The 20,731-nt window shown below is 42.6% G+C and overlaps 1 long non-coding RNA gene across 1 annotated transcript; it reads left to right on the top strand.

Annotated features, from left to right (window-relative positions):
- The first annotated feature begins 17,217 nt into the window (after window positions 1–17,217).
- On the top strand, window positions 17,218–17,975 carry LOC129533205 (uncharacterized). The gene is made up of 3 exons (XR_010133342.1): window positions 17,218–17,247; window positions 17,459–17,729; window positions 17,875–17,975. It is a non-coding gene; the product is annotated as an uncharacterized lncRNA (long non-coding RNA).
- Window positions 17,976–20,731: the final 2,756 nt, after the last annotated feature.

Genomic DNA, 20,731 nt, shown 5'->3' with positions numbered 1-20,731 from the left:
CTGACTTTCCTTAGTGAGTTCTTTCAGCTAACAGACCCCTTTAGAAAATGAAGTGGTGGAAAGTAGTAGAGAGTGAAGCAAACTTACATGGAATCTGCTCTGGTTTAGCCATTTTTGTCTGTGCCTTCAGTCTTCAGTCCATGGTACTCTGAGTATGGTCCATAGACTATCACTTGGAAGCTTTTTAAAAAATGCTGAACCTCAGGCCCCACCCCAGATCTACAGAAACAGAATCTGCCCAAAGTTGTTTGCGTCCACGTGAAAGTTTGAAAATTGCAGTTTAACATCACACAGCTGAAAAGTGGAGGAGTGAGGATTCAAATCTAGTTTTTTACTGATATAAGTTATACTCTTCCACACTGATTCTTCTGTGTTCTAAAATGCCAGTGCACTGAAAGTGAAATATTATCTTTACCTATTTGTATTTTTCTTACAACCCTAGACATAATAAAGAGCTTATTAAAATCAAACGGTACAAATAAATGTTTACATCATGATGATCTCCTCAAAACATTACACTCCATGTGCTCAAAGGTCCAGAGAGCTCAGGATTATTGTAAGGATGGGGAAGAATGAGTGGGATGAAGCCAAATGGATAAAACCAAATTATGGCCGTGGTTGTCAGAACAGCCATGTTCAGAGGTTGAAATTTCACATCCTACTCTTCCAATTGCAGGAAGTGATAAGAAGGAATGGAAAGGCCTCTACTTAGGAAGAAGGAGGAGGAGGAGGTAAGAAGAGGGATGCTGGCTGGCCACCAGCTGATGAAATATTGCCAAGTGTTGTGATAAATAAAGAGAAATGAAGGGCATTCTTGGATACAGAATGGTATCAAATGGCTTCATTTGGATTCAGTGCTGTTCTTTTGTTGTTGTTGTTGTTTTAGAGAGAAAGGGTCTTGCTCTCTCTCCCAGGCTGAAGTGCGGTGGTACAATCTTGCCTCACTGCAGCCTCAACCTCGCGGGCTCAAGCAATCCTCCTGCCTCGACCTCCTGAGTAACTCAGGTGTGTGCCACCACACCCAGCTAATTTTTGTATTTTTTTTGTAGAGATGGTTTTTTGTCATGTTGCCCAGGGTGGTCTTGAATTCCCAGGCTCAAGAGATACATCCACCTCAGCCTCCTGAGTAGTTGGGGTGACAGGCATACACCACCGCACCCAGTTAATTATTTATTTTTTGTAAGGACTCATTATATTGTCCATGCTGGTCTCACTGGGTTCATGTGATCCACCCTCCTTGGCGTCCCAAAGTGCTAGGATTACAGGTGTGAGCCACCATCCCTGGCCATGGATTTGGTGTTATTTACTTATTTATTTATTTTTGAGACAGAGTCTCGTTCTGTCACCCAGGCTGGAGTGCAGTGGCATGATCTCAAGTCACTGCAACCTCCACCTCCTGGGTTTAGGCAATTCTCCTGTTTCAGCCTCCCCAGTATCTGGGACTACAGGCACACACTGCCATGCCTGGATAATTTTTTGTATTTTTAGTAGAGACAGGATTTCACCATATTGGTCAGGCTGGTCTTGAACTCCTGACCTCAGTTGATCCTCCACCTGCCTCAGCCTCCCAAAGTGCTGGGATTACAGGCGTGAGCTACCACACCAGGCCTGGTGATATTCTTTATAGAATAACAACCCTTTTCCTAGTAATACCTTTGGTAATCATTATAGAAAATGGTATGGACAAATATTCTTATCTCCATTTTATGGACAAAGAGTAAGAGACTTAAGATATTAAGTATGAAGCCATATCTAGAGAAGCACAGGGCCCCTGATGTAAGTGCTTTCTTCAATATATCCCTGGTCCTTAACCTAAGTCATACTTGTTCAGTACTTAAAATTTGTCCTGCATCTGCACAACACCTCTGCTGTTATTTACTGAATATTTTTCTTTACATTGATTCCTTTAAATTTACCCTCTACTAAGTACTAATATTTGTGAAATTATGGGTTACATGTGCTTGTTATATATATTTAAAAACATATTAAAATGGATTTATAATTATCTGAAAATTTACCTGCTTAAGTAAATTGCCATTCATTCATACATTGACCATTTGCCTTAATGCCACATTGTCAATCTTTTAAAACTTTATATTTGGAAATAAATTTAAATGGACAGAAAAGTTTCAAGAAGAGCACAAATAATTCTATACACCTTTCATCATGTCACTGTGTTTGCTGTATCATATTCCCCTTCGAAATCAGAAAAGTTAGTGATAGTACAATATTATCATCTAATCTATAGTCCTTATTCCAATTTTGCCTGTTGTTCCAAACATGTTCTTCATATAGCATTTTATCTGCTAATTCTCACCAATTCTGCCAAATTCTGATTAAGATCCAAATGAGTTTCAGGCACTACCATTGGTTTTCGTGTCTCTTGGCTCTCTTTTCATCTGGAACACTTTTTTAGCTTTTCTTTGCCTTTCAGGACATTGACATTTTTGAAGAGTACAGGTTTCTTGTTTGGTAGAATACCCTTAGATTTTAGTTTGTCTGATGTTTGCTCATAGTTAGATTTAGGACATGCATTTTTTGGCAGGACTATCATAGAAATGATATGGGGTCTTAGTTCAGAAATTTACTTTTAAACTTCAGTCTCTGCTAAAAGGACCAGGGCAGGGTAGTGAAAATATAAGATAAGCCTAGAACATCTTGTTGCCGAGAAAGTGAGGATTTACTTAGAATGTTGTGGAAGCCAGCTTGAAGGGGCTATCTGTGGTCAAATATAGGATAATACAAGTATTAAAAATGAATGACAGTAATGGATCCATTGCCCATTGAATAACATAATACTCATAATCAATGAGAGAACACTTCCTTATTATAATAGAATTCTGGCTAATAAATGTAGAAAAGAATAGGAAGAAAGAATATATCCTAACTAATAAACATGGAAGAAAGAAATAATAAATGCCAGGCGAGTGTGATGGCTCACGCCTGTTATCCCAGCACTTTGGGAGGCCAAGGTGGGTGGATCACCTGGGGTTAGGAGTTCAAGACCAGCCTGGTCAACATCATAGTGAAACCCCAAGTCTATTAAAAATACAAAAATTAGCTGGGCATGGTGCATGCCCATAATCCCAGCTACTTGTGAGGCTGAGGCACCAGAATTGCTTGAACTTGAGAGGCAGAGGCTGCAGTGAGCCAAGATCGTGCCACTGCACTCCAGCCTGGGTGACTGAGTGAGACTCTGTCTCAAGAAAACAAACAAATAATAAATGCCAACTAACAAATGGAGGAGTTAGAAAAATCACCATTTTGCAGCTGTGATAGTTATAATTGGCTCAGGTAAGTCTCATCTATGGGTAATAAAACTAGAGACTAAAAGTTTAATGAAGAGCAAGTTATTTACATAATCTCAAAGGATCTTCCCTCATTGTCTATGGTAACCAAATATATTTTGACTAGAAGTCACTTTAAAGCTGAAATATGCTGGCTAAAAATAAAGAGTTCAGGCCTGCCAGGCTGGACTCATCAAATCAGAATGTCTGAGATTGGATCCCAAGAATCAGCTTTTTAATAAATGTCCCAAGATGATTCTTAAGCATGTTAAAATGTGGTAACTACTGACTTCATGCCTCCAGTCTTTGAGCTGATGAGAACTCCACTTTTGTCATTTTACCATGACCCAAGGCGGGACAGGGTGGGTGCTGACATGTATCAGAATCACCAATTTCATTTCCTCTTGATTCTGATTTAGATCTGATTATTTTAGACCAGGGATTAATTGGGGACCTTGTGCTTTCCACAAAGCATCTTTTTTTTTTTTTTTTGGTCAAACCAGGAACAAAGGTTTCAAGATACTAAACATACAGTGTTCTACTTGTTATCCATGTGGTTTTAATTAAGTTTTAACTAATTCCCTTTATCTTGTTATAGTTATTAATGATTCTCCACGTCCTGTCACATTAATATGTAAAAACAGCTCTGTGGCCTGTATGGCCAAGGAACAAAGCCATTATGACCTGTCGTGTTAAAGTGGGGAAACTGATCAACTTGCAGTTTGCTACCTTCTTTGATAAATTTATGCTAAAGTTGAGCAAAAGTGCAAAGGAGACAAGCATCACAGCCTATCACCCCTGCTGCAAATGCAGTGTATAGAAAGAAGTATTGCAGATTGTTAAAATTTACATATATCACTAGAGGGATGGAAAACAAGGTGGTTGATTTCAGGGAAGCTATTGGTAGCAATTGAATCAATGTATTCCAACTCAAACTTTCAGAATGCTACAGTCTTTATAATGACCATATGTTCTCTTATGTCAAATTGGCACATGTCATGGACAATGATTTTTTTTTAAATAAAGGTTTTGTAAAGGTGAACAAATTAAGTCACATTTATCTTCTTGCTATTGGAAGAAAAAAAAGAAATAGGAATTCACCTTGGACAACCTGGGAATAGATAGAGTCACTGCAGGTGGGAATCATACTTTGGGTAAAGCAAGACAAGTTAGGTTGGAAGGGACAGCATGTGTTCTCACTGCTGCTAGAAACAAATGCTGACTATTCTGGATGTGTTTAATGCAAGCAGGTTCAAAGCCTCTTGCTGTGTAAACTCTCAAGTTATCTTACAGGACAGGACCACTAAGCCTCATTAAATGTTTCTGCTGATAAGTAAGTAAAGTGATCAACATGTCCAGTTTAAGAGATCTTTAATTTTTAAAATAAAATTTTTGTTAATCTTTATATATAGCTATCATTTAATGAGTAGCTGCTGTAAGTCATGCGCTATGCTGAGACCTATTCTCCACACTAATTTAATTCAAAGAATAAAACTGGAAGATGATAAGTATTATTACTGTCCCTGTATATGATGAAGGTACTGAGCTAACTGAGGTTAGGTAACTTGCTCAGCTTCTCAGTGGTAGAGCCAGGATTTGAACCCAGGTCTCTGGCTTCCAAATCTGTAGTGTCTGGCTCACTCTAGTGCTCTTACAAGAGAGAAAACTCCAGCCATGCTGTCATCCTATTACTCTCTAGCCACTTTGTCCTTTCACTCTGTGAGCAGGGCCTTATGGGGAGACTTTACTCTCTGGCCCCTGGACTAGGTCAGCCACAACTCTTCCCTGTTATGTTTCTATGGTTCCTTTATTTTCTTTACCATAACAAACAATAAAACTTCATTAGTACTACACATTTAATATTTCTATTCTCCACTAGACTGTAAGCTTCATGAGGGCAGGAGCTATGTCTCTGTTGTTCACAGCTATATCTAGTATTTCTCATGGCACACAGTAGGTGCCCAGTGAATACTGAATATACAAGGAATGTGCCAAATCATCACTGAGTTGCTGTCGTGGTGAAAAGTCTTTTCTTCAGCCCTGATGGCTCTCCCTCATCACACCTTTCATTACATCTCCTTCTCTTCTCCTACCTTTTTGTCCCATGAGAACATGTAGCAAGCTATAGAGCAAAGGCTCAGATGCAGGCCTTATTTCTGTGTTCACATTCTTTCCTCTACCCTATGCTGTGTTTAAAAGGAGGTTTCTGGCTGTGGCTCATATTAAATCATCTGATGATTTCCCTTTTGCTTCTTATTTTCTGTCCCTAACACTAATTTTTAACTGGCTGCAGCACCATGGCAAGAAAGTGCCACCCTTGAGTGTCCTGCCTACTCAGCCAAAAGCAGCAGCTGTTCCAATAAGCAATTTGTTGTTCAGCACCTGAGATTGGCTTCCTCCTTCCAGCAAGACTGCAAGCTCAACAGAATGTAGGAAAGCATGAAAAAGTTTCTAGCTTGTTTCCCTTAATGCACCAAGGAAAGCAGTACAGGTTGAGGAAGGACATTTGCACTCTGGGCAAGGAGAACGGGTCCCTACATGTACAATTTCAGCTGGATTTCTCTTGATGGAGTTCTGGGAATTAAGAATGGTTTGTTTATTAAAGGCTATAAAGAAAAGACTAAGAGATGATTTTGTTATTATCCTATTGTCTGCCCCAAGTGGTGTGCCGGTAAATGTGGCTTTCCCCCTAAAAAGCCCTGATTGGCAGTGTTTGCCAATGTCTATGGTGTAAATACTTCCATCGTGACTGATTTCAAGTGAGCAACATGATGTCACTGAATACATTGTAGAGAGGTAATGCATATGACTGACTCTCATAAATTAGTGTAAGCAGATCCAGCACACTGCTGTCTGTTTGGATCCCATTACCTCCTACAGGGTAATAGCGTGGCTGAGTTGGGGCCCGAGTTAGGCCTGATATTTCTCATGGGACACCATGGTAGGTGGTGAGAAGCAAGGGGCCAAGCCAGTGCATATCAAGCTGACAAGGCACCTGAGCTAGAGAGGATATAAACAAATATCCCGTCGTCCAGTGGGCTGGAGGTGGAGGTGTAGGGGAATTAAAGTGCTGACCTCAAACGTGAAAGTTTATCACCAGAGGCAGACAGATTTATAGTGGAAACATTAGTGGTCCCCCTGACTATCTGGGACCTTGGATATGTGACTGAAACTCTCCATGCTTCAGTTGCTTTCACTATACAATGAGATAATGATAGTTCTGTCATTGAACTGAACTGGATCCATTTGCCTGTGCATCAGGAAGCCAAACACCAAAGGACCAGGTTTTTTTTTTTTTTTTTTTTTCAGCGAGAAAGGTTTATTGCAAGTCTGCTGGCAAGGAGACAGGAGGAAATGCTCGAATCTCTCTCTTTGAGTTGGGGGTTGGGTCAGATTTTATAAGCATAGGGTAATGAGGCATGATCTAATTGGATTTGGTGACAAGGTGATGTTGGGAGGCATGATCTGACTGGATTCTGCCGTGGGGCGATGCCAGGGCTCAGACTCACTGGATTCTGGATCCTGCCATGTGGTGTCCACTTCTTGATTCATTCCCCTCCTTCTTGGTCCAAGCATTTAGGTTCCTCTGTGGTTGCATGCTTGGTTCATCTGGGTACGTTCAGACTGTATGACCTGAGGGTCCATAGCAACTGAAAAACAACTTACAACTTTATTACATAAAAGTTGAAGCAGATTGGTCTGGTGTGGCTACAGTTCTTGCCTTAAAGAGTTTTTGTGATGCTGGATTATTATAATATATGTAAAGTGCTCAGCATGGTGCCTGGCACAGAACAAGTACTCAATGTATAGTAGCTATTCAAATAAGGCTAGAATGCATAAGAATGGGGTGGGGCTTCCTGAGAAATTGTCTCAAACATTAGGAGGTGTTCACAGCTTATCTCCTTGGGCTGGCAGTAGGTTTGTTGGGGGTTCACTGTCCCAAAGGGTCAGGACTGAGGGGGAGTGCTCAGTGTAGCTGTTGGTGAGAAAAAAAAAATCAAAACATTTTTTGATAATTGGCAGTATTTTTTTTTTTTGGTCTTGTCTTCAAAACGGGTTAAAAAAATCTCATTCTTCCCTTTGTGGCAGGTTGTACAAAACAGTCTTTAAAATGGATTTGCAGTGGCTCATGAACAATGAGCAAGTACATTTTCATGTTGAAATTCTGTTAAAGGAGAGATTAGAAACCATATTTATAGCGAGGAAGAAGAGATGAGAAAATTACTAGAACATAAAATTTAGCTCTGAGCTTTTTGGTGGCTTAAGGAGGAAATATATATATGTCTATGTGTATAATATGCTATGTAGCTTTCATGAAGAATGCCTGTTTTTCACGCAAGACCATTTCTTCTGTTTTTTGTTTGTTTGTTTGTTTTTTAAATTTATTTGTTTTTTTGTTAAATTCCAGTAGGTTCTGTCAGTCATAGGGAGCCTGAAGTACCCATCACCATCCGTCTTTCTGGTTTTTTGGAGTCTAAATTTGAGAAAGGCGACCACTCAAGATTTATTGCACCATTTCTAAGAAGTACATTGTGTCCTTCTACTGGGCCTCCACTCTCATTCCTTCTCCCAATCCTTTCTTGAAACAACAGTAAAAGTGATCTTAAACATATAAATTGAACGTCAATTTGCTGCTTAAACTCTGGAATGCCCTCAGAATCAATCCAGACCTTTCACTGTGATCACATTGCCTCGTGCAGTCTGCCTCTGACGTCATGTCTCATGCTCTGCCCTGCTCTGAACCTTGTAGTTTCATGGCTTCCTCTTTCCTGCCTCAGGGCCTTTGCACATATCTTCCCTTGGCCTGGAACAATCTTCCCCTCTCCACAGAGATGGTGCCTGTCTCACTACTGTTTGCCGCCTCAGCCTTCCCAGGTGGCAGTTTCAAAAGTAGATTTCATCTCTGCTTGTCTGTTTCTCAGCTTCTTTTTTGCCTTTATGGCTGGCATTTGAACAAGCTATATTTGGTAAGATAAGATAAGGAAATAACTCTATTTTTCACCCACCGCAGCTTCAAACCTGTTTGGGAAGGATTTGCCAAAAATAATATTGCAAGCAAATCCCATGGCTTTTATGATAATTATTGAGTATTAAAATCATCTTGTTTTTTAGATATTAAATAGTTTTAATCCAACTTAATGCCATAATTTCAGTTCCTCATTCAGTTTGTTTTCCTGCCTTGTAGATTCAAGCCGGACTTAGGTCCTATTGACAGCAGTCGCAAGTGCATTGTGGTTCCATCTTTCATTTTTTTTCACCTTCTTCACTTCTTTCCTCCCCTGCTTCCCCGCTGGACTCCTCCTGGCATTTTCAGAGTCAGGCTGAAAGAGGAGGGATGAGGGAGAAATGAGAGGTTAATGGGCAAGAAGATCTTTTCCAGGTAGCTGGTGCTGTTTGCAGTTCACTCCTGACTGTCAGATGTCCTCTGTCAAGGTGGATTCACAATTGCTGGCTCTTCTTTGGGAAGAAGACCCCACACAGGAGGCCTCCATCCTGCCCACCCAGCCTCAATGGGGGGACTCTCTGACTCGCTTCCATGAATCTTGGCCCTGCAGTTCCATCTCAGGCACTGTACCTCACAACCTCTCTGTCTGTGAGGGTGGCCTCACTCTCCTGGGCAGCTCTTTCAAGACAATTCAGGCCGGGCAGCTTTGCACAGCATCCACTCTGCTCACTGGAAACATTTGGTATTTTGCTGTGTACTCCTGGGGGAACTGGCCACTCCCAAGGCAGCCCTGTCCCTTGGCTCCCTTCACTGGCTGCTGCAGCCAGCCTCTGGCATGCGGACTGTTTCTCTGGTCTCTGTGCACTGGGAGACTGAAAAACTCCCTCAAAAGTCACCCTCCGTTCTGGTCCCCTGGCAGCACCAGGGAGAGAACCCCCCTCACCACTTGCCTGAGATTCTCTCTTCCTTCATCTCTGGGCTTCCTTCATACATACAGACCAGCGTATTGGAGGTGGGCTGTGGGTCACAGGACTTCCTGGGTGGGTGGTCTACACCTTTCCATCTTTAGTTACAGTTTGCTGGAGGAGGAATGAGAGGGTTTTATTTATCACCTATTGTTCTCAGCTTTGGGCTTCAGCCAGAATTCTAAGACAACACCAGAAATTCCATTTAAGATCTTATTCTATGTGACGATTTGTTATTTTTTCTCAGGAGCTCAGCTGAGCTGGAGAGAGGGCTGAGCTATCAGGTGTAGGAGTAGCTGATGAAGCATCAGGGGGGTTGACATGGAAGTACCAGCGCAGCCTTTATTCACTAACTGCCATGGTACAAGCAAGGGGCTAAACCCACGCAGTAAGATTTCCCCTGCTGCCCATGGCACAGTGCACAGGCTGAGGTCAGGTGGGTCAGAGCAGGTGTGGGGTAGAGGGAGCAGTTTATGGACTCTGGGGTTGGGGAGGATCAGGGCTGAGAGCCAGGAGTGGAAAAGTACTGAGTACTGAGTCAGAGTGGGAAAAATGGTCTTCCAGGTTTTTCCGTTCTTTTCACCATAAGTAGGACTTGGCAGAGATGTCTGCAGAGGACCTCTGCCCAAGGCCTTGGACAAAGAAACCCAGGAATGAAGGCTCTGGGGCTAGGGTTACAAATTTGTGAAGAGCAGGACCAGCTAGAGGGGCCTGAGTCCCTTCCAATTCCCTTCAGAGCCTGCCATGCAGTGGCTGTGAGCCAAGTCTGCTGTGGGAAGGGCAGATGTTGCCCATGGAGCCAGCCAGGTGAAGCCTTTGTACTTGCGTATGGTCGGGCCTGAAAAATCACACGTATGTTTTTTAAACCAGGAGCTGGACTCTTCATTTTATTTATGTATTTATTGTTTCTTTTTTTCTCGAATTGGTCCCCTGTTGATTTCCCTCATGCGAAGCACAGTGCTTGGCACATAGTAGGTATTTGATAAGGATGTGTCGAGTAAATGGAGGAATTCCAGGCCAGTGCGGTACAGAGGGAAGACCCCGTTGTGGCCTTCAAGGGGATCCTTGACGGATGAGGCCTAAATGACAATATTTGACAGAACAGTACATGTTTAACCAGCATTTATTATTATTAGAGGAAAGAAAGATTGTTATGATCAAGGGGGCAGGAGAGGCTTCAGGGAGGGGCATGGTTTGAGGTAGTGGGTCTGTTATGGATGGGATCTGAAGAGGTGGAACTCAGAAAACACCATTTGGCTCATAAACTTGACGTCAGGCTCACCCACACTTCCTAGAGCCATCTGTCTCGATATCTGCCACTTTCCCAGCGGAACACTTAGAGCATGCAAATATCTGCCCAAGTGCTCGCAGCTCCCCACCGGCATCAAACCGGGAGGCAAAAGGAGAGGGTGGTATTTCGGGGACCCAAATCCTTCATCTCATTTAGTCCACTCCTTTTTTGGGTGTGGACATTTCATTCCCTTGTATTTTTTGTTTTCTCCTCCAAATCATTTTTACTCTCTTTCATCTTCTGTCACTACTTCCTGCTTCTACTGAATTTTAAGCTTCTGTTTATTGAATGGGGATGAGAGTATTTTCAGGTTTGTTCAAATGCACAAAGGAAGAAGGGGCTTTGTAAATGCATGGCAATCCTCGCTGTATTCTAGGAATCTTTGATCCTCAAAACTTGTGAGCCTTAATCCTCCCATCCTTGACCGTGGGGCACTAGTGCTCATTGTTTCTTAAGCACTTAGCCATTTAAAGACAAAAAGTAAAACCACAAAATCATAGAATCTCAGCTTAGAGAAGAACCTTCAAATTCCCCTGTATGTAAAGGGCAATATTTTTCTTTTGGGTGGATGAATTTATAGGAACATTCCCTGGTAGGTCTTTTAGGCGAAGAAGACAAGCCCCTATCTTCCCCTTCCTTGCTCCACCCTGGGTGTACATTGGATGGCAAAGATGAGGTCAATAAGGGTCTGGAATGTACTTGTGCAGCAAAATAAGGTCAAAGTTTGAATATCTATGGCAGGCAAGACAAAATGTTGTCAGAACCCAGGAGTCAAGGGTAGGAAGAGATGAAAGAACACAAGGAAATCTGCATGCTGCTAGACAAGAGGAGAAATAACAAAGTCAATCGGGCACTCTCTGTGGCAGGGAGTGGAGAATATATTTCTAGGGATTTGATATCTGATTTTTAGTTTGAATCTGTTCTCTGCTTTATGCTCTAAATACCTTCTGCTGTCTGCAAAACTTTAGTAGAAATCTGCAGCACACAATTGTGTTGTGTTGGTGGTACTCTGGGGAATAAATGCAGAGGGGTGTTGTGCATGGGGAAGTGACCAGGAGAGGGCACGAGCCTCAGGAGCCAGAGGGTCCACCGGGCAGCAGTGATGAAGCAGGCATTAGGCTGTACTGACTCAGGTGGACAAGAATGAAGAAAGCCTGTGCTGTACTTCCTGCACCAGAGAGAGGTGACGCTTGAAGGACAGTGGGCAGGAACATGATTTAGAGTTCCCTTTATCTTTTTTTTTTTTGAGATGGAGTTTCGCTCTTGTTGCCCAGGCTGGAGTGCAATGGTGTGATCTCAGTTCATCACAACCTCCACCTTCCGGGTTCAAGCGATTCTCCTGCCTCAGCCTCCCAAGTAGCTGGGATTACAGGGGCCTGCCACCAAGCCTGGGTTTTTTTTTTTTTTTTTTTGTATTTTTAGTAGAGCTGGGGTTTCACCATGTTGGCCAGGCTGATCTTGAACTTCTGACCTCAAGTGATCCACCCGTCTTGGTCTCCCAAAGTGCTAGGATTACAGGTGTGAGCCACCACGCCTGGTCTAGAGTTCCCTTTATGTTATCTCACCTTTGAAAAAACCCATGCATTTGATGAAATGCTTTCTTGGTTGGGATCCAAATCATTGATCCAGAGCAACAGGCCTGAAGAGGTCCCTGTTTTATGGGACCGTAACATCAGAGATGGCCTTTATCCGTCCATATCCACCTGCCAATCAGAATTCTTTGTTTTCTGGAATCAACTAGTTACAAACCATCCAAGATGTCTGTTCGCCCAGCCCATACTTCTCCATTTCCTCAGAACATTTTGATGCATCTCATCAGATGTGTCTGGAAACCAGTTATCCCATATCTGATGAGTTTCCTTTACTTTCTCAATTAGAAACATCATCAAAATGGGAATAGGTCAATCAGATATGACTGATTTTTCATAAACATGTGGCTTCTCTTCGGCTGGATTTAGTGTTCTAAATGATCACAAACCTATTTTCTGATAGACTTCTCGTCTGTCAGGTCTGGAAGCGACGGTGGTGGTGGATCTTCTCATCCCACAGTCTTATTTTGTGGAAGACCCTGAGCCTGGACTTGGCCAAGGTCACACAGCTTATAAAAAGTAGGGGGTTGAATTTAGCTTGTAATAAACATCTCCTTCCATAGTTTTCTACTGTACACCTTTTTTTTTTTTGAGATGCGTGTATACTTTGTAGCTCAACTGAAGTCTTTTTAATTTGGCTTTTAAAATGTGCATATACTCTTACACTAACTAGAGTGTAAATTCCTCTAAGGATGGATATTTTTGTTGTTTGTAGCAGAGGCCAGGGATGCTGCTAAACATCCTATAATGCACAGGGCTATGGCCCACAACAAAGAATAACTCAGTCTAAAATTCCTGTAATAACAGTTCTATTATTAGTTCTAACATGTTCCGTCTTTGTACCCTGCACCCAGGAACTTTGCAGAGAACATTCAGTCTGCTGTATCTATATTCAAAAGAAATTATTTAAGATTTTGCTTCCAAGTGACTGTCACTCTTGAGTTCTGCAATGATGAGCTAGTCATTTCAGATGATGAGCCAGGTCATTTCAGATCAGTGTTTCTGTTGAGAACTAGAAAAGCAAACACACACACATGCATGCACACACACACACATGCGCATGCATGCACGCACTCGCGCGCACATACACACACATGCGCACACACAGACACACACACCCCTGTGTAAATGTGCTGGCCAGGTTCACAAGGCAGGGAAAATGTGTAAGTTTAAGGCCTCTGGGAGGAGGGAGTCAAGAGAAGTGAGCTCCCTATTGGGAGCAGCTTTTTCCCTCATTCCAAAGTGGCAACAAAGAGGCTGAGAAGTAAGTGCAGCTTTGACAGTCTCAGGGACTGGGGACTTTTGGTTGGGATCCTGTAGGGCTACACCCTGGGACACTGGTTCTCAATGGGGCACCTTTGCCCCTTCAAGGGACACTTGATAATGTCTGGGAACATTTTTGGTTGCCACAATTGAGGGTATGCTACTGGCATCTAGTGGGGAGAAGTAGGGCATTCTGCTAAGTGGCCTGCAGTGCGCAGGGCAGCTCCCCCATAACAAGGAATTTCTGGTCTAAAATGTCAATAGTGCTGAGGCTGAGAAACTCTAGTCAGAAACACTTCCTAGGAGTAAAAGCCTGGAAATAAACCAGCCCTCACAAAGATCAAAGCCTGGCTTCAAATCATCTAAATCTCTGAAAATCTCTGATTGGTTTTTCAGCCTAGCTACCTGACAGAAGCAAAACCGAATTCTCCCTGGAGCAGGAAAATGTTAAGGGAGCCTCACATGTACACTAATAATCACATATAAGGTGGGATGGGAATAAAAGGAGTCAAGCATCAGAAGATTCTAAGTTCCTCACATGGCTCGCTGGCAAAATGCTAATTTATGTTAGACCTTAATTAAAGTTAAGGATGTATATTGTAGTCTTTAATCACTGAAAGAATGGCAATTTTATCTATCTATCTATCTATCTATCTATCTATCTATCTATCTATCTATCTATCTATCTATCATCTACCTGCCTACCTACTTATATATCTACGTATGCATCATATAGTAATATAGTTTGGCTGTGTCCCCACCCAAATTTCATCTTGAACTGTAGCTCCCACAATTGCCACCTGTCATGGGAGGGACCTGGTGGGAGGTAATTGAATCATGGATCTTTCCTGTGCTGTTCTCATGATAGTGGATAAATCTCACAAGCTCTGATGGTTTTATAAGGGGACTTTCCCTGCACAAGCTCTCTCTCTGTCCATCACCATGTGAGACATGCCTTTTGCCTTCCACCATGATTGTGAGTCCTCCCCAGCCATGTGAAACTGAGTCAGTTAAACCTCTTTTTCTTTATAAATTACCTAGTCTTGGGCATATCTTTATCAGCAGCATGAGAATGGGCTCACATTGTGTCTGTCTGTCTGTCTGTCTGTCTGTCTGTCTATCTATCTATCTATCTATCTATCTATCTATCTATCTATCTATCTATTATTTTCTACCTATTTATCTACCTATGTATCATCTATCTACCTGCTTGCTTACCTACCTACCTATCTACCTATAATTTACTATCTATTGACCTATTATTTTCTATCTATCTATCTATCTATCTATCTATCTATCTATCTATCTATCTATCTATCTACCTCTCTATAAGGAGAAGGAGATGGGACATTTAATATCTCCCAAAGAAGTCAGGAATCCAAAAGAAATATTAAACAAGAATATGGTAAAATTAACCACAACTATCTCAATAGTACATTAAATGGAACCTACTATTCCCATTAGAAGGGAAAGATTGCCAAATTAAGTGAAAGAAACAGAATCCAACTAGAAGATTGTGATTCGTTTCAATCATTCTGACTCTGAAAAGCAAATTCTTATAAGAACTAGCATTACACTGAATGATTTCTGTTTTAAGCCATTGCATGTATTTATCGTGTAACCCCTGAATTTTGCTCTCTTATTTCATCTTCTTTAGATGAGGACACTGTGGCACAGGGAGGTTCAGCAACCTGCTTGAGGTCACCTGGCTAGGCTAGTACGGGTTAAAATGAGGATTTAAGTCAGGCCTTCTAGTTCTAGGACTCATGTTCTCAGCAACAGTGCCAAATCTAATGAGGTGTTAGTACTATCTTGTGTTTTACGACATTTCTGGGAGTCTCAACTGGTTATATTTTGTCCTACAAGTAATTAAACAATGTTTTCCAGAATGTATTCTCTTATTCTTTTGTTCAGATAATACAGCATCTCTTATTATCCGTATCCTCATTTTAGCCACATTTTCATTTGGGATTCTTTGGTTGCAAGTGACAGAAACGGACCCTTTTTGCCTTAAGCAAAAATAAAGCTTCCTGAAAGAGCATGAGAGAGTTCACAGAATTAACTAAAGTTTGGAGAACCAGGCTTAGGAACCAAGGCATTTCTGGAGGGGGAGGGGTATAAAGGTGGCAAGAACAATGCAATAGTCTTACATGGCAATTGCACTGGGTTTATAAGCTTAAACTCTTTTTATTTTCATGTCTTTCTGTCACTTTATTCAAGATGCACATCCAAGCATAGAAGTATCTGAGGGGCCTCATGTGAGTCAGATGCCCTCCCCAGGGTTAGGGGAACACAGGACATTCCAGGTGACATTCCCATCAGGTATATCACTGGAAAAGTAATATCCAAAGGAGAATATGGCCACGATTACCAAAGGAAGGTGACATAGATGCTGGGAAGCCAAGAATTCCATATGTCCGTCATGTCTCCCTTTTAAAAAATTCCAAGTAGCTCTACTATGATTACCGATTTTTTAAGAAAGGAAATTTAATATGGAAGAGTCTCTATATAGGAACAAAAAAGACTGGGAAGAATTATAATAAGATATAAATAATTTTGTTTGAGTTGTAGAACTAGGATTGGTTCCTTTTTTCTTCGTTTTCTTTTTCCTATATTGTGCACTTATTACTTTTTTGATAAAACACTTTATCTTTCCAGATGAGTGGAATGAAGGCTGAGGGTCCCTTTTGAAGGTCTGAGGATATAATCACTAGTGACTCTGCATTAATAACAGGACCGTATGTTCCTCTTGAAATGCAACAACTGTCTTAGGATTTTATTAAACTCTAAACAGAAACAAAAAAGACACACACACAAACACACACACACACACACACACACACACACACACCCAAACACCTCAATTTGGAAGGGACTTGTGCTTGTGGGTTGGATGCAGAAGGAAGCAATTTTCCTCTGTTTTTTTCTGCATGAGCAATGCTTTTGCACTTTGATATTTGTTTCACCAATAAGGTGTTTCATTATTTCTCACACATAAAAAGCTGGTGCCATTATGAGATACTGTTAAAGACTCTGGCTTGCCCAGATGTGTCTCAGTAAAAACAGCCTTTCTGTGCAGTGAACGAGACTTGTGAGGATGATGGGAATGGTGGGGGAGAAGAGATCCTTTTTCAGAGACCGGAAAAAGAAAAAAATATAAAGCCATTTGCCCTGCAGAGATGACAGAACACATTTTTCCTAATCAGTGGGTCAGTTCACCTCTGCGCTATGTTTGGGGGAATCATCATGTAATTCCAAGCCTAAGGTGGGGTCACCAGATACGCTATCTTCTGCTGACCCTTCTCTGAGCTGCTTCTTCCAGTTTTCATGATCAAATTTCTCTGCTCCTTTGGACCGGCTGGAAAAGAAGTTATGAGATCTCTCCATCATTTGCCACTCTCCTAGGTCCTTCTTCCTTTGAAGCTTTTCCAGTTTTGGTCTCTTTTTCTCCTCCTCTCAATGTTTCTCCTTCTTTCTCCCCAACTTTTGTATTTCTGGGGATTTCTTTCTGTTCCCCAGGGCCTTTCTCTTTCTATTTCATTCTCAAAACCCATTCTGGGATTCTATTTGAGTCTATCCATCTATCCAGCTGACCACAGCTAAAACCAGGAAGTTGAATCAGTCCCAGCTGCCGAGGCCCAGGCTTCGGCTCTGCCCCGAGTTGCTCCGGGTGTGGGCTGGTATCTGCTGTTTCCCATCATTCTCCAGGAGCGCTGCCTGTTCCGAGCTTGGATTGTGCTTTCTCTCCCCCTGCCAAGGGGCTCTGCTTCAAAAGCCCAGATTAGAAAAGATGGGACATTTGGGGGAAAAAAAAAAAAAAAAAAAAAGAGCTTGTGCTATCTTGGCATTTCCTGTTCCAATAGCAGATTTCTTATGCTTTGATGATTCCAGAGTGAGAACACAAATTGTTAAGTGGATTGGGGGTGGGAGGTTCTAGTGAGGGAGAAAAGCTTATTACTTCGGGCCTCTTGCTGTGGCTCTGCACCCTCCTTGCTGCCCTTCAGCCAGAGTGCTCCTGGAGGCCAGGGACTCCATCTCCCAGGCCTCAGTGCCCATTAGATGTTCAACAAATGTACGGATTAAAGATCTCTTACCCCTCTTGAAAATTTGTTTTCCAGCCTGGCCATGCACTGAATATGTCCTGAGAGCTAATGTGGTATCGACTGATTAAAGCTGAGAAGAGCAATGATGAGGAGGAGGCATAAGCAGAGAGGAGGTTGGAAGGAAGAACAGTGGCCTGGAAGGAAGAGAGGAGCATGCGTCCCAGCAGTCAGGACTGGAATTCAAGCCACTACAATAGAAGCAGAGCAAAGGAGCCCTTTAGACCTCCCATCTCAGAGGACCTGGTTGATTTCTCAAATCTCTTCACTTCCATGGGTTATAACAATGGTAATAATGACAATAATAATAGCTAAACGTTGGCATGAATACAGCATTGCCGGAACTGTTCTAAATGCTTTGCAGGTACTAACTCATTTTGTTCTCACAATCATCCTAAAATGTGTATCCTATTATTACCATTCCCGTTTTACAGACGAGGAAATGGAGGCTGAGCAACTTGCACAAGGTCACACAGCAAGTAAATCATAGCATGGAAAGCATGAGACCAGTGATACAAGAAAAACTTTAGACAAGGTAAGTTTAAGAGTTTATGTGAGTGAAGAATGATTCATGAATCAGGCAACCCACAGAAGCAGAAGAGGAGATCTCTGATCTGCAACGTGGGGAGTGAGTATTTATAGACAGGAAAAGGCTGAAGAAAGTAGACACAAGGAACAGAAAGTGAATTGGTCGTTTCAAAGTCCTTTCCTTGTAAAGGTTAAAGCGGAGGGGACCTCCTTATTAATCAGGTTTAAACTGGCCTGTTTGGGGATATGCTGTTATCTATTTCTCCCTCTTCTAATTCTTCAGAAGGTCATATAAACAACTTAATTATGGCTTGGTGATGTGGAACTTTAGCATGAATGACTCCATTTTGATTTGGTCTTTGGGGGCCTACTGCAGGAGGAGCTCAGTCCCAATCAATGGCCACCTATAAATTTTATTTAACACCATGCAGGCAGCTCCAGAGCTTGGTCTCTTCACCACCATGCTCTAACCAGTAACTCTGGCGATTTGCAGATGTTTATCTCTAGGACTGGCTTGTCTAGAGAGTAGTTGACAGCAGACCTCCTGGGATGACCATAATCCTGAATTGGGTCCCATCTTCATGCTCCCCTCTGGTCCTCTAGAACTGCCCAGGGATGAAGCTGATTGAGGGCCTGTTGAGCTGGAGGGAGGGAAGGAAAAGATGGGGAGGACCCCTGCACAGTTGTCCCCCACAAACTCGTTTCTCCCTCTCCCCCACCTCCTGTGTGTCCTTTCTTGGCAAATGGTACCTCTTTCTAACCAGGAATCTGTAAAATTTCCTTGGGCCTCTTCTTCTGTCTCATGAGTGTCACCAAGGCTTGCTCCTCTGGCCTCTTTATGCTACTCACATCCTACCCTCGCAGGGACTGCCGCTGCCCCCATGCATGTTCTCTCAGCATTCTCTAGAGCCACCAGTAGCAGCGTCCTAACTGGTGTGCTCTCAGTTATGCTGGTGTCTAACTCGATGCTTCTCAAACTCATTAAAACACAGATTCTAAGCTCCCACCCAGATTCTGATTTATTCGGTCTGAGATGAGGCCTGAGAATGTGCATTTCTAACAAGTCTTCCGGTGTTGCTGATGCTGCTGATTGGGGACAGTGCTTCGAGAGCCGCTGTGCTAACCTGTTCTCTACACAGCCTCCAGATAAGTCACCTAAACCCTGGGAACTACCATGCTTTGAATCTGGCCATGGCTCCCCACTGTCCTAGGAGAAAGTCCAAACTACTTAGAGTGCAAAACAGCTTACCTCTGCCGCCTCGTCCTATCTCATAAGTTACACCTCTCCAGAACACAGCTATTCCTAGTGCCACCCTCATACCCCCAAGACTACGCTGGCTCTCACCTTCTCCTCAGTGCTGGGCACACAATACATGGTAGCCATTGTTATCATAGGGTTAGAGCTGATGATCACAGGGGCACTACTGCAGGCAGAGTCTGGACTCTCCCTTTAGCTTACAGCCCTGAGAGTCCTTTTTTAAGGCTTAGGTAGTAGCTCCCACATGCAGTTTGCTGGTTGCTTCTTGGCCTTACCCTTCCTCTCACCCAGTCTGGGCTATCCCCTCTTCTCCTTTCCTGGCCCTTTTTTTTGGTTTGTTTTGAGACAGGGTTTTGCTCTGTGTCACCCAGGCTGGAGTGCAGTGGCATGATCATGGCTCACTGCAGCCTCAATGCTCCTGGGCTCAAGAGATCCTCCCACCTCAGCCTCCTGAGTAGCTGGGACTATACGCACATGCCACCATACCCCACTAATTTTTGTATTTTTTGTAGAGATGAGGTCTCACCATGTTGCCTAGGCTGGTCTCAAACTCCTGGGCTCAAGTGATCTGCCTGCCTTGGCCTCTCGAAGTGCTGGCATTACAGGCATGAGCCACCACACCTGGCCTTGGATCTGACTCTTTTACATGTGCACATAGGGCCATCTGAGATAGAGTAGGAGTCAGCTTTGTGGTGGGCACTTTCCTTCAGGGGACTCCTGTTAATGATGCTATTGATCCAATGAGTCATCTTGGCTGGATAGGATCAGCTTCTCTGCAGCCCATGTCCTAGCTGCTTCCAGGACAAATCTCCCTGCTAGTTGTCCGAGTGATTATTGTCAATGTCCTGTGTTCCTTTGCAGCCAAACCAGTGGGAGAAGGGAATGCAGAACTAGGAGGCAGGATGCATGTTGCATCTTAAATTTTTTAAATTTTATTTTTATAATTTAAACTTTTACTTTAGATTCATGGAGTACATGTGCAGCTGTGTTACATGGGTACGCTGTGAGATGCTGAGGTTTGAGGTATGATTGAACCTGTCACCCAAGTAGTGAGCATACTACCCAACAGGTAGTTTTTCAGCCCTTGTCTCTCTTCCTCTCTTCCCCCTCTATTAATCCCTGGTGTTTATTGTTCCCATCTTTATGTCCATGAGTATCCCATGTTTAACTCCCACTTATAAGGGAAAACATGCAACATTTAGTTCTTTGTTCTTGTGTTGATTTGCTTAGAATAATGGCCTCTAGCTGCATCCACATTGCTGCAAAGGACATTATTTCATTCTTTTTATGGCTGCATAGGATTCCGTGGTGTATCGTACTACATTTTCTTTATTCAATCTAATACAATGCATCTGATTAAAACTTCACTTGTAGTGTTACTCCCTGATTTGCTCTTATCTTAAAATCCAAGTAAATATCCTACGCTTTGGAATGTAACTCAAGTTCTGAAAAAAAACTTGGATTTTCTTACTGATTAGATTTATCTCCCTCCCCACCCTGCTCTG

This window comes from Gorilla gorilla, chromosome 3 (assembly GCF_029281585.2).
Source record: "Gorilla gorilla gorilla isolate KB3781 chromosome 3, NHGRI_mGorGor1-v2.1_pri, whole genome shotgun sequence".
NCBI lineage: Eukaryota > Metazoa > Chordata > Mammalia > Primates > Hominidae > Gorilla > Gorilla gorilla.
Note: the sequence above shows the minus strand (reverse complement) of the source record. Positions and strands in the feature narration are given on the sequence as shown.